Source organism: Tetrao urogallus (assembly GCF_951394365.1).
Source record: "Tetrao urogallus genome assembly, chromosome: 8".
In the NCBI taxonomy this organism is placed as follows: Eukaryota; Metazoa; Chordata; class Aves; order Galliformes; family Phasianidae; genus Tetrao; species Tetrao urogallus.
In genome coordinates this window covers 29,054,461-29,068,430 of record NC_136821.1, presented here as the reverse complement: position 1 = coordinate 29,068,430, position 13,970 = coordinate 29,054,461, and the positions used below count along the sequence as shown (strand labels likewise).

Below are 13,970 nucleotides of genomic sequence, written 5' to 3'. Positions count from 1 at the left end.
CGTGACAGTGACTCTCACACCTAAATTCTTCTTGTTCCCATACAGCTTGAACTGTTAGCCATTTGTTTTCATTTTGTTGAGCCCATTCTCTTTTTAAATAGGTAGAATATAACCCCATTTTCAGTCAGACTCAGCACAGTGATTCGGTATATGGTATACATGGAAGCATTGAGGCTTCTTCGGACAAAAGCTGCAGCACAGTTTGTGGCAGGATCTTAAGTGAAATTAACTAGATGCCATCAAGATCAAAATTATCTTTCAACTTCATTTGCATTCTCCCAAATCACCTTTCAAATTTCAGTGGGTAAATTGTTTCCTTTACCTTCTACAATGAAGAGCTAGTCTTCCTGTTGAGTTATGGCAAGTGCATCTGCAATTAACAGGTGCTCTTTAATGTTAGTTCTTTCCTGCTGAGGTTATACCTTAGATAAAGCACCACTGATTGGTTCCCACTGCTGATAGCCAAGTCTGCAGGGGTGTTGCAATGCATGATGCACTTGTTGCATCTGACACCCCATTTTTATTCTTTGTTCTCCATCTCTTCATGATTGCCACTACTGCCATTAACGTCCTGGCCCCATTCATTTCCTGAATATATTTCATTTCTATGCTTAACAGTGGTTGAAAGGGTTAAGCATCTATTAGAATTAGAATTCAGTCCCACATACCCAGTATGCCCAATATTGGCACGGGACTGTGACCATCCAGTTAATGTGACCAGATGAGCATAAGCTATTAAAAATATTTACCTGAAGAAAATGCCTGTCCGAAACACTGACACTGATGATACTGCAGGGATCCCTGAGAATGGAGCAGTGTGAGAATGTGAGGGACAGCAACATGTGAGGCACAGCAACACAATTGGCATTTGTAAGCATTTGGAAAACAAAACGAAAAATAAACCAGAGCTTATCATTTCCGGAAGAACCGAGGTTGGCAAACGCATAACTGGATGAGAAAAGTAAACAAAAAAAAGGTTCCTGGTCCCAAACAAACCACAGCTGCAAGGTAGGTCAATTCCAGATAGTTTATTTTGTTCCTTTCCTCCTGGTCATCTTGAGCCTTCCAGGTAAATTTGTTAAGAGGCTCCTGGCGGGTAAAAGGGACAGTGTGTAGCAAATCAGTCCACATCAGTTGTCTTAGGGAATAATCATCCCAACAAGCAGCTCTTTGAGTAAGGCACCACGGGGCACGGTGGTTGCCGGTGGTGAAAAATAGGCCTGGTCCACTAACTCAGATTCCTTCTCAATCAACAAGATCTGTTCTCCCCGCTAGCTGCACTTTCCATACGCAGTCTGTCTCTGATTACCTAGGGGTGTGACCAAAACCTTTCAGCTAGCTCAGTAACAGAACAGGGGACCTTCTCGATACTGACATCAGAGTACCCACCTTCACTCTCCTTGTATGTATGCCCACTTAGTATCAGAGGGTAGTGGAGGGTCACCAGCTTTTATGCTACATCTTTTTGGGCTCTCACATCCTCCAGATTTTCTCTTCAATAAAAGTCACTATCTGGGAAACGAGTGTTTATCTCCCTCTCTTTTAACAACCATTCTCTGTGGGCTTGCTGAAGGAGGGCTTGTTGAAATTTTCTTCTTTTACAGTCCCATGAGATCTCCTACTTGATCCAGCACATATGTAACCAATTCCTGCAAGGACTGAATGATTTGGGTTCCTGCTGTGTACTGATCTTTGTGGTTCTCTATGGCAGCACTAAGAGCAGCTCCTAGAACTACACAAATGAGCGATTTTTCCCTTGCCCTCCCCCATGCAAATCTGCTTGTGGAGCGATTTTATATGAGCTGCAACTCCCTCTAAGATGGGCCAATTATTCTGTGCCCACTCCAACTGCATGGAGGGAGAGTTTGACACTGTGTTTTTTAAAGAGGTCGAGGAGCCGATTACTGCCTTTTTTTATTATTTTTTTTTTGTCCCCTCTATTTGTTAGTGATCATGTCTCAAAATGTGGAGCTATCTGCTCCAGGGGGAACACACGTAAAAATCAACAACTGACTCCCTGCAGCCCCTAAGGGTACTCAGGTACTCTTTCCAACTGATAAGGTAGTTGCTACTACCACGTGGACACATTCGGGCTAACCTCGAGACACAGTCTAATAGCTCAGGTGAGTACACAGTAGGTATTCTTTAGTCTCCCTATTGCTGTGTTACAACTCTTAAAGCCACTTCTTCACTGACAGTTACAAGAAGGCAAAACGGTTCCTTTAAAGCAAGCAGTTCTAACACAGGTGCTGTGATTAAATCCTACTTCAATACTCTTACTAATTCTTTTCCCTCTTCTGTCCATTTTAATACTTTCAGTTCTCCCTCTGATAGTTACAATCTCTTTGTTTTCTTACGCATACACTTCTACTCATCACCTACAGTATCCAGTTAGACCTAGAAACTTTGACAACTCCCTCTTCTACAGCAAAGAAAGCTGTACAGTTCTTTCAGAACTCTCCATTTCCCCTCAGAAATTACATGCCCAACGTATCTGACTTATTTTTCCACGTACTGCAGTTTATTTTTAAACACTCCTAGCCCTTCCTCCCCAAGAAATTCAGGAGTTTATTTCGTAGAATCATAGAATGAATCCTAGAATGGCCTGGGTTGAAAAGGACCGCAGTGATCATCTAGTTTCAACCCCCCTGTTTTGTGCAGGGTCACCAACCACCAGACCATGATGCCCAGAGCCACATCCAGCCTGGCCTTGAATATGGATGGGGCATCCACAACATCCTTAGGCAACCAGTTCCAGCCTATCATGCACATTCTGTAACACCTTTATCCCTTCTTCAACTTGAAACTTCTCCAAATTTTTTCTCCAGCACTCATCCAAGTAAACTAGGTGACTCCGTGAATCCTTGAGGTACAACAATCCACCTATATTATTGTTTTCATTCCTTTTCCTTGTACTCCCTTTCAAAGGGGAAAAGACCTCAACTGTGGTTGAAAGAAAATAAATCATCTTTTAAGTCTGTTATGCTGAACCATTCTTGTCTGTGCGCGATCTAACTCATTAAGTAGAGGGGTTAGGAAGCATGGTACATCACTTGACAACTGTTTCATTAATTTTCCTTAGATCTTTTACCAGCTGATAAGTGCCATCTGCCTTCTGTACTGGCAAAAGGCAAGTGGTGAAGGGTGACATACAGAGTTTCACAAACCATTCTTAACTCATGTTTGTATTACAGACTTAAGACCCATTATCCTTTCTGAAGGTATGGGATGTTGTCGATGTTCTGCAGCTTCACTCCCTCCTTGGACAGTGATTTCTAAGTGAGTAACTGTGAGTCCACCCCTGTTTCCTTTCCCTGTCCACACCTTTGCATTTGTTTTTCATCATCAGCTGTTAACAAATTCCTTGATACCTTGAAAACTAGCAAAACAGATATAAACTGCAATCCTAATTTAACCATCAAATCTCTCCCCAGTGAATTGGTCCCTGCTTTTTGGCTCGTATACCAATCACTCTTTGACTATTTTATCTTCCCATTTTAATTCAGTAGCCTCAGTAAGCGAAACTATCGTTCCTGATCCCTCTACCCCAGTTATTCTCAAGGTGTTCCCATTTACATTCAGTCCTAGTATTTTATAAGCTAAACATGATCGAGAATTGATCTAATTGTTTTGCTAAACCAATAGGATCTTTCATTAGTGATTTCAATTTCCTTTTAAAGTTTCTCGCATCTCCACTACTAAGCAGGGAGTTTACTTATCCAGCATCTCTGGTAACATTGCATCTTACCTAAGAGCATACTCACACGAGTTAGTGGAGTTAATAGCATTAGATTTAACAAAGCAAGAATTTATAATACTTCTTTTGCGTTGTTCCAGTTCTTTCTCAAGCTGGCAGAACTTGTTCTTTTCAGCATCAGCACTAGTCACAGAACTCCACTCAGGTGGACTGCTAAGGGGCTGATGCGAGCCCATGTCCTCCACTCTGTCAGCTGTCTCTAGCCTCGCTCCTGTAGTTACACAACTTGACTAGAGGCCAGGATATTAAAGGGGAACGCCATTCTGTAGAGGAAAGCGACTGAGTTTAGTGCTAGAGAAAGGTCCAGGGACTAAACAGCTTAAAGGATCCCATCTGGGGTTTCTCTGTTCTTGCTTACCTTCAGAATTTTGTGTAGCCGTGATTAACTGCTGTACTCCCTAAATCCAATAAGCGACGTATGTGGACTCCTCCTCCAAAGCAAAAAAAACAATAATAAAAAAGGCAGTTTTACTGTTTATGTGCACGTTTGAAACCTGACAAATACGATCCTTGTCAGACTTGTACTTCAGCCAAGATACTCATTCCCCTGCAATTGGTTATTCAGGCCTTACGAGACCAACACAACATCTGATCATTTCCCATTTATCGTCATTGCTGGTTCTCTAATTTCCCTTCTGATTTTTCGTTATATTTCGTAAAGGGCTTATAGCAGTCACTGCCCGGGGGCCCTCTCTCTGTCCCCCACCTTGGAACTCTTATTCCCCATTTCCCTCAGCAACCTACAGCCGTGCTACTACAGGAACTGCTCTTCTGCAGCGTCACGCACAGCGATTCTCAGATCTATGAAATGAGGTGTACCATCAACCACACTGTGTGCACAGCATACACTGCAATGCCTGCTATGTTTCCCTAACCCCCAATTGTTCACATACCTTGCCTTTCAAAACTGTCTTTGGGTCCAGAGCTGGTTTCACAATGAACTACCACTGCCAACCTGCAGGGCCACAGAAATAAGAGCGGGGTGCGGTAGAGGTGGAGGCTCGCAGCAGGTGACTTTGTTTCCTGGATTTCAGCACTGACTTGTGAGAGACACACTGTACAATCAATGAATGTGCAGATATTACAGTTATGAGGTATACCAGAGAGCTTGGCTATATAGTTATTACAGCCAAGCAGAAAAAATAGGACGCTTACCCATATCCTGGGCTCACTTGTGAAACTCCAGTGGAGTGGATCTCCAGAAGACATCCTTCCCCACTGCTAGTCAGCTTTTAAATGGGTCTAGTAGACATGGAGCCAGGCTGTAAATTGTTTCTTCTGGAAACTTCTGAAACTTCTGGAAAAACAAGTAATTATTAGTCGTAAGAGCTCCGGTGTCTGGAAGTCAAGCTCTCTTGCCCTAATTAAAGAAATCACTGGATTCCGAGACTCACTGGGAGGCAGAGGCCCCTTGTTTTAATCCTTAGCAGTACCACACGTCTACATGTTTCTAAGGGATTGCTGGTTTTTAGATATACCTCAACTCTAATGTCACCAGACAACATCCGCTGCTGCCTTCTTCCAGAGAATAGATGCCCTTCCTGCATGAGGCAGTAGATTGTCAAGATAAAAAGTGATAGAAGTAAGGTTTAGTTACATTTTGACATGAACAGAGAGAAGAAAAGTTATAAGTATGTATTTTTTTCTCCACTGTAAATTTTTAAGACCCTTGTTTGGCTTGAGTGAAATCTTAGGTGAGGGCCTTGATGTTATTTTTAAGATAGTGAATGATTGTAGGTAACCGTTGTTCAACATTTGGGTAACTTAAATTTGTATTTCAGTGTCTCCGTCTAGGAATGTTTGAACTGCATTGTGATAAATTAACAAATGCTTTGGCAAAGCGAGCAGATAATATTTGTGAAGAAATTATTGCCAAAATGCTCAAGGATCGTCAATACAAGTGTGAGGTAACTCAAACGGAAAATGTTTTTTGAAATATGTCTAGTTTTGCTTCCACTGCTGAACTTCATAAAACTTAAAGCATATGATAATTTATTTTTTGCTGTTGCAAATGTATGTGATTTGTCTAAGGATGACTAAAACAAAACAAACTTGCCAAACTGTTTATTTGTTTTTCAGGCTATGTGATGAATTTGAGAGAATATCAGAAAAAGCCCTTAGTACTCCATCTAGTACACAGGAGCTAATGGAACTTAAGGTACTCTCTTCTTTTTAATGAGACCAAGCAAAAACAGCTATGAATACTATTATTCTGTCCTGGAGTAGTAGCATATGCAAGTTATGTAGTTAATGGGTGTGATTCTGACCCTCTTGAAGTCACTGGTGCTGTATCTGTGTTACAGAATTAAAAAGGACAGGTCATCTTTAGCCATGAGGCTAAAAGGCATAGCCTGGTTCTTTTAGAAACATCTAAACTCTTCCTCACTGAATCATCATGCTTGCAACTGAACTGCCTACCTAGAACAATCTTTTGTCTCTGCAGTCATCTGTGCTGCGATATGGTTGGAAAGCGAGCGCGTTGACATGGACCAAAACTCTGTAAGGCAGTGCTAAAGTGAGGTGTGTGCAGATCAGAGGCTGCGTGTGATCCTCTGGAGTGCATATCAGAACTTTTATATTTATTTATCTAAACAATTGAGGAAGAAATTAAGCTTTACCCATATCTAATGTACAGATTGACACTGGTCCCCTTTGCCTGGTCTGCATGTCAGAAGGTCTTGTACCATCTACGTGTGCATCCTGAGGAAGACTGGATATTCCACAATGTGAAGAGTCATCCTCATTCATTCACTTTCAGCGTATTGTAATTAATGCATTGCAGTTTGTGTGCTTACAGTGGCACACAAATCTGCAAAAGAGTAGGTTTACAGATTGTATTGTTCAGTTTTAACTAACCTAACTCTCGCCAAATGGGCAAGTGGCTTAAAAAGATTGCCACAGAGAAACAGCTTCTCGAGCATAATGCTAATACTGTGGGAGCAAAAGGAATGAACGAGAATAGAATGAACAAGAATGACAGAGCTGACGCTTCTGGTACAAGTTCTTTGTCAGCCATGTCATCAGGTAAAAATAATGATGACTTAATCAAAGTTGACAAGAAGTTGGCAAAAAAGCTGCTGACTTGACTGGAATTAAAAAGAAGATGCTCAGGAAAGAACAGAAACTCGTGACATTCATTCACTGCATCAATCACAGGCATACTGTAGGGTATTTAATGTCTTTTTGAGGTACTTCATGCCTGATACACCTCCATCTTCATTAGTAAAGCTAATAGTCCTTAGGGTGTTCAGCCCCTTGATTTGGAAAACGGTGATGGAGAGAGATGAATTCCTTATAATTCAATGGAAAACTGTAAGTGCACTCATTCATGTTTTGAAATTTCTTGAGTCTTTAGCACTGGACAAGATTCATACTAATGAAGCCCTCACCAAGCTACTTTGAATAATCTACCAGCAATCCTGGCTAATGTGGGAGGTCCTGTTTGACTGGAGGTTAGCAAATGTAATTCCAGTCTACATGAAAGGCAGGAAGAAAGATCTAGGGAATTATACATCTGTCAGTCTGACCTATGTTGCAGGGGAAACTGCAGAGCAGATCATCTTGCTTGCTATCACATGGCATATATGAAACAACCAAACGATCTGAGGCAGCCAGCTTGGATTTATGAACTGTAGGCCCTATCTGACTAACATGATCTCCTTTTTTGGCAAGATGGACTGCTGAGTAGGTGAGAGAAAATCTATGGATATTGTTTACCTTTTTTTAGTAAAGCATTTGACACCATCTCCCCCAGTGTTCTCCCAGAGAAACTGGCATCTCATTTCTTGGGCAAGTATATTGTTCTCTAGATGAAGAAGTGGCTGGATGGCTGGACTCAAAGAGTCCTAGGGAGTGGAGTTCAATCCAGTCAGTGGCTTTTACTCAGGGCTATCTTTTAGAGCTCAGTCTTTGGGCCAGTTTTTTTTAATGTTTTCATTATTGGTCTGGATGAGGAGTTTTAGTGCATCCCCACAGGAGATACCAAATTAGGTGACACTGTTGATATGTTTGATATTAGCAAGGCTTAGCAGGGGGATCTGGGTAGGCTAGATTGATGGGCCCAGTCTAATCACGTAACATGTAACAAGGCTAAGTGCCAGATTTATTAAGTGCAGCCAACTGATTGATCTCTGGTTGAGCCCACGAGCCAGTCCTGTTTTAGTTAATAACGTAGATATAACTGAGAAGTTTAGTCACAGATTCGTGTGAGGCAAAGATTTCAAAGATAGTGTCTTGCAGCAAGTGTACTGTTTTATTTATATCTCCCTCTAGCTAGTATAAGGAGCTAACAATTTCTGCATTGCAATGTACCAATGTAAATTTAGATCCTGTGTTCTACAGGCTTCTCAACAGATAGTATATTCAAACAGTGAATGTTTCTTGGTTCCTCCGATTTAAATTCAAGCAGTTGAATTTGATGTTGAAGACTCAAAATCCATTTGTAATATCCTAAACTAATCAAAGAAACCTCTTGAAACCTCTGATGTAAGGAGCTTAAATATGTATTTAGTTCTTAACAAGAAACCTTTAAGAAGCTCTCATTGGCAAGTTGCATGAAGTAATTTTCTTTTTACATACTGTGTTGAATTATCATTTAAAATTTAGTAGATTAGGGTTTACAGTTTGATAGCTAAAATCCCGTCTTCTCACTTACTAATACCATTTCTGTAATCAAAACTTTGCTGTTGCTTTGATGTATTCAGGCTCCAGTTCAGCAAAGTATTTGCATACGCATTTAAAACAACATGACTTAGTCTGTTGCTACTCAGTCAAGTTTTGATGTATGTGCTTGTTATTAAATGTGTGGAATGTAGATGTGTGCTTGAAATAATTTGGGCTCCTGCGTGGTTGGCTGAATGTGAATCTGAGTGGTTTGAGCTTTTGTTACGGTGAAGCCAAACACAGAATATAAGAGCAATATCTTTTTCTGAATAAAAAATAGAATGTTTAGAAGTTTAAATCTGTGCTGAGAATATGGTGCCTTTAGAATACATATGATACTATAGTGTCTGCTGGAGGAATAAAGTCACAAATTACCATACCTATATGTAACGTGCAGTATTTTAGGCAGCATCAAACTCTGTTTCTAACAGTTATTCCATATAATTGCTGGAGGGCTGTATCAGTCTCCTTTTGGATTCTTTTAATACATTGTTGTTTGTTAGGTCCGTACTAATAAATGCGTTCTGATACGCAAAGACTGCTATTAAAAATGAGCAGAAGTGTAGATTCAATGGGTAGTTTATCCCTACCTAAAAATGTTTCCAGTAATTTCACATTATGTCACGTTAAGATTTTCTTTGTCTTCAATTGTGATATCAGTTTTTATACGTGCTGATGTGTTATTGATCTGTCAAATTGGCCGGATTATTACTAATGCAGCTCTTCTAGAGGCTTTCAGAAAGCATTGTTATAGACTGTCATTTAAACTGGGCTGTGTTAAAGTTCTGTTAAGTGTGCTGCACGGAATGCTTACGTGTGTCAGCACAGTTCACTGCCAACTTGTGAGATTTGAAAGAAGAGTGTAATTTGTATTTCAGTCATAATGAGCAGTGCAGTAACTGACAATATTCTTTATGTTCTTAATTCTAGGGAAGACCTAATCTTAACTGGGCCATCCAGTGCTTTCCTTTCTGAAGTGTGTCCTTATTTCTTTGTATTTATTTCACTATTTTTAAGTTGCTAGCATCCTGCATTTTGCCCAGATTTGCAACACTTACAGTAGGCTGTCGGGATTGGTTTTCATTGGTCCCAAGATTTGTGCACACTGTATCAACCATTCCTAGGAGTTTTGTTCAACAAAATATCTAGTAAGGCAATTGTCTTCACATGTTATGTGCTGTAAAAATAGACAGTACCATGCTGCTCCAGGTAAACAAGTTTTTGTATTGCGTATTTCTAAATTTATTAATTTTTCCTAGTGAAAATTTAGTTTTGAAAGATTAACTATTGGCTGTTTTGGCATTAAATTATATATGTTAATCTTTCCTTTTAATTTCTGTTCTCAGGCTTGTATACAGAAAGTGGGAACACAGGACATGCTTGAATTGGAGCAGAAGTTGGTGGATGCTTTGAATTGTATTGCTTTCCTGATAGAATGTGTCAGCTTTTCGCCAGCAGACATTCGACTGAACAAGAACGTTTTTCAGTGGTATGCACGAATGCCAGATATCTTTGAAGAGCACAGAAAGATAATTGAGGAGAAAACAGAACAGTTTCAAGATGGTCTTAAGGTTTGTAACAACATGTAAAAAAACCTTTCTGTTACTGATTTTAAATAACATCTAGAACATGAAATAATATTGGATGGAATAACTTCTTTTATTTTCTCATATATTAAGAAAAGTGTTCAATATGATTTTTTTCATAATATTCTTGATATTAACTAATTTTTGTCTGTTTTCCACTCATTAGTATTTCAGACATGGTTAATTTTAAAATACAAACCACGCATCATATTTTGCTTTCTGAAAGCTCTTTGGCTACAGAATTTTCATTGATGTTGATGAAGGCTCTCTATATGGAATAGTAAAATTCAGATAGCTCCTTTAAAGACATGTTTACATCTCGAGAAGACCCTTGTAATTGCAGTATATCAAATTTATGTTATAGGTCTCAGAAAACAATAATAATAATAAAATATTAATTTATGTGTGATTTCACTGTTAGCATAATGGCAAACGTCTTAAATACATCTTAAGGTGTTTTTTTTTTTTTTTTTTAAACTTTTTTTTCTCTGCTACATTCTTTATTTCATTATATTTACAAGACTCTTACGTTACAGTTTACTACACGAGTACTGGGTTATGTGCACAAGGATTGCTAATTATTGGGTTGCTGATGTGTCAGGGTTACTGCCTGTATAAACATACGCTTTGGCTTTCTTTTGCTCCTTACTCTAGTTAAAGTTTTGTCTTAGACAGTAAATACTTGGAGATAGTGAGTTTCTGTGTTCATGAGGTACGTTCAAAGAAGGAGCTTCTAAGTTTCTTTTTGTATTACAAATAAATGTGCAGCATGCACTGCGTTACCTTGGAACTGGTTATTGCTTTGCATGGTCTGATGCTTGTTTTCAGACACTGACCACTACTGGTACCTGCTGTGACATGTTTGTGGTCAAGTGGTATATATGAGGAAAAAATCTGTCCTTGAACTGTCTGGCTTTAAGACAAGATATGCCTATGTCTTATGAAAATGTTTAGCTTTATCTGTCGTTTGATTAAGCAAATCCTATTATTGCATTTCAATCTGTGGTACACTAGTTTCTTCAGTTTAGCTTTCTGTTATTTGCCTGCCAGCGGTGTCCACCACAGCTGAAATTTCTGTGTCTGACTATATCCTATATCCTATGGCATAGCAGAGGGGAAACCAAAGTCACTTCTGTAATTTAGCCCAATAAGTCACTGCAGCTAATAGTAAAATTCAGGTCAAAATCTGTAATGTGAGTGGAGCAGATACTAAAGATTTCATATGCCGGATGCTGGATGTCTGCAAGTGTGAAGTAGCCTAATATAGTGAAATCAGAATTATTCGTTATTCCTCCTTTGTACAGAAGATTAACTTCATTGTGATTTTTTATTTTTTTTCTTCACATGCTTCGATCAGGTATGGCGTGAACAATTTGTGGAGGACCTGAAAAGCTGTTTTAAGCAGGTTGAAGAACTCAGCACATTTGGAGATGTTCAGGAAGTCAACAGAAGAAGGCGCAAGCACTGAAAACAAAGTTGGATCTTGCTGCTGAAAAGGTACAGGTTGTAGTCTAAACTAGTCTGGTAGTTTGAATTGTAAGGTTTAATATTTGTGTTTCCAGAGCCAAGAGTTTACGTAGTAACACAGTTACTGATATGTAGCAAAATCATTCCTTATTCGTCTCTGAAGCATTGTATGCAATTTACAATTTAAACAAAATTTACATAATTAATTGTTGCTATATGATCTTAACAGTATAGTACTTTGCATAGAGGAAAATTGGATGAAGTTTGTGTAGGTTCGCATGGATCTATATTCTATAAAGTATAAACTCTGATGCTTTTTGTTCCCTCCTGTCTGTTATCACCTCTGTATTGATGCAAGTTATAGAGTAATGTCCAGATACTGTTTTAAACTTCTGTCTGTACTCATCTATTGATAAGCATAAATGTTGAGCTGTCAGAAGGATTGCTTTAACTGCAGTCAGTGGCAGCAGTTGAATAATTGACTAGCTTAGTAACTCAAAACATAGTTTGAAGCTCATTGAAAATACTAGACAACCTCTGTAATACCCATGACAAGGACTTGATAGCATGTAGAGCTTGGTTTATGTTCCGTACTTCTGTTCTCTCTGCACAGATTGATCAATTTAATGCAGAGGAAGAGTCATTTGGATGGCCAGTATCTCAGTACCCTCAGCACAAAACAATCCAGAATGTTCTTGCTCCTTATCTACGTCTCTATGAAGTGACTGTTGAATTCAACAGAAAGCACGAGAGCTGGACAGAGGGGTCATTTATGGAAGTGGATCCAGACAAAGTAGAGGGAGATGTAGGAAACTACTGGCACAGATTGTATAAGCTAGAAAAAACTTTCCACAATTCTCCAAGTACTTTAGCACTAACACAGCAGGTTAAATCAAAAGTGGAGGAATTCAAGCACCACATTCCCCTAATTCAGGTGATTTGCAGTCCTGGCTTGCAAGAAAGGCACTGGGAAGAAATATCAAAAATTGCTGGTTTGATTTCTGAATGGGATCAAATGGAGTTCACTTTTGTTGCCTACAGAGAAACAGGAAGCCATATTTTGTAATCAGTAGATGATATTCAGCTGTTACTGGATGATCACATTGTTAAAACTCAGACTGTGAGAGGCTCTCAATTCATTAAGCATTATGAGAAGAGGATAAGGTAAGCTTTTTGTTTTATTTTCCAATAGAAAGTCACAAAGTGATCTTGCCTAGAAGAAGTGATAGATAATAAAGTTAAAAGATAGTTGATAAAGAATATAGGGCCTTCACTTGTTTTTGTCCTCCTTCAACAGTGAGTTAATCTCATCTTAAAGAACTAAGGCTTTTGTCTGGGTCAAAGAAAACATTATTTACTTTTAAGCATGCTTTTTACTTCTGATTAAAAGTGCCAGTGCATTGGAGAGGCCGCAATACAGATTTGACATGCTCTGGTATTGAAGGCAGCAGACTGTAACTTTGCTTTTGTTTAACCAAATAGTTTAAATTTGAGTTAAAGAAGGAAAGATTTTGAACTAAGAAAATCTAGATTAACCTTTCTACATAAATTTTAAAGCTGCTGAATCTTTCAGCCGTGCATTAAAATGTTAATTAAAAATGTTAGCCTTTTTTAAAGGAGACGCAGAAAAATTAAAACAAGACAAATTCTAGTGAAGGAATGGAAGGTGTTTTTCATTATAATGCAGAAACTTGAAGTCCAGAACTTAGCTTAACATGTTAAAAAATCATGTACTTTTATCTCTGTGCCCTATTTTTAATGTGATTTTTGTCTTCAATAAATCCTTTACTTGCTTCATGAATTTCTCAAACATAGCCAAATTGTGGAAGAATAAGATCTGGAATCTGAAGTTTGCCCATAGTTATCTATCTCTGTAAGTACTCCCAAACTCCCATTAGCATCCAAAAAAGCAATTTCAGCACGTAAGAAACATGTATGCATACTTATACATATATACACACACATTCCGATAAGTGCTAATTTTCTTATTACTACTGCACCGTAGTAAAAGTATTTAGGGAAGAGTTCCTTATTAATGTAAAATGGTTGTCTTTACCTATTTAACTATAAAATGTGTTTAGGAAAATAGTAAACACACTATGGTAGTTTCATCCAAGTTTCAATGTTCTTTTTTTATATTTAATTTTTTGAAGGTTTTTTTTTTTTAATCGGTGGGATTTGTGCTAGTACAAGGAATAACTTCTGTATTTGAGATCTAGGTGATTACAGAGTAGTTGCTTTCTCAATAGCCCAACAAACATGTAGAATTCTGGATTCCTGCCTGAGAGTTTTCCAAGTTCCCTGGTTAAAATTTTGGTATAACAAAGTTAACTTTCCTCTTGGAAAGCTGCATTTTTCTCTGCCTTTGGTAAAAAGGCAGATACACGATATACAAATGACAGTGCCTAGAAGATGAAAGAGGGACTTAGGATGTGGAGAAGATACATGGAAGAAAAGCTCTTGGTTAGAATCTGTAGCAGGTAAATGGGTGAATTGGG

The 13,970-nt window shown here is 38.7% G+C and overlaps 1 pseudogene across 1 annotated transcript in view; it reads left to right on the top strand.

The window, feature by feature from the left end:
• Positions 1 to 13,970, top strand: part of LOC306949110 (dynein axonemal heavy chain 7-like) — a 96,369-nt pseudogene that overhangs the window by 13,204 nt on the left and 69,195 nt on the right. The window contains exons 6-10 of the transcript in view: positions 5,539 to 5,657; positions 5,837 to 5,915; positions 9,766 to 9,990; positions 11,363 to 11,502; positions 12,086 to 12,636. The product of the transcript in view is annotated as a dynein axonemal heavy chain 7-like (transcript). The remainder of the gene's footprint in view (positions 1 to 5,538; positions 5,658 to 5,836; positions 5,916 to 9,765; positions 9,991 to 11,362; positions 11,503 to 12,085; positions 12,637 to 13,970) is intronic.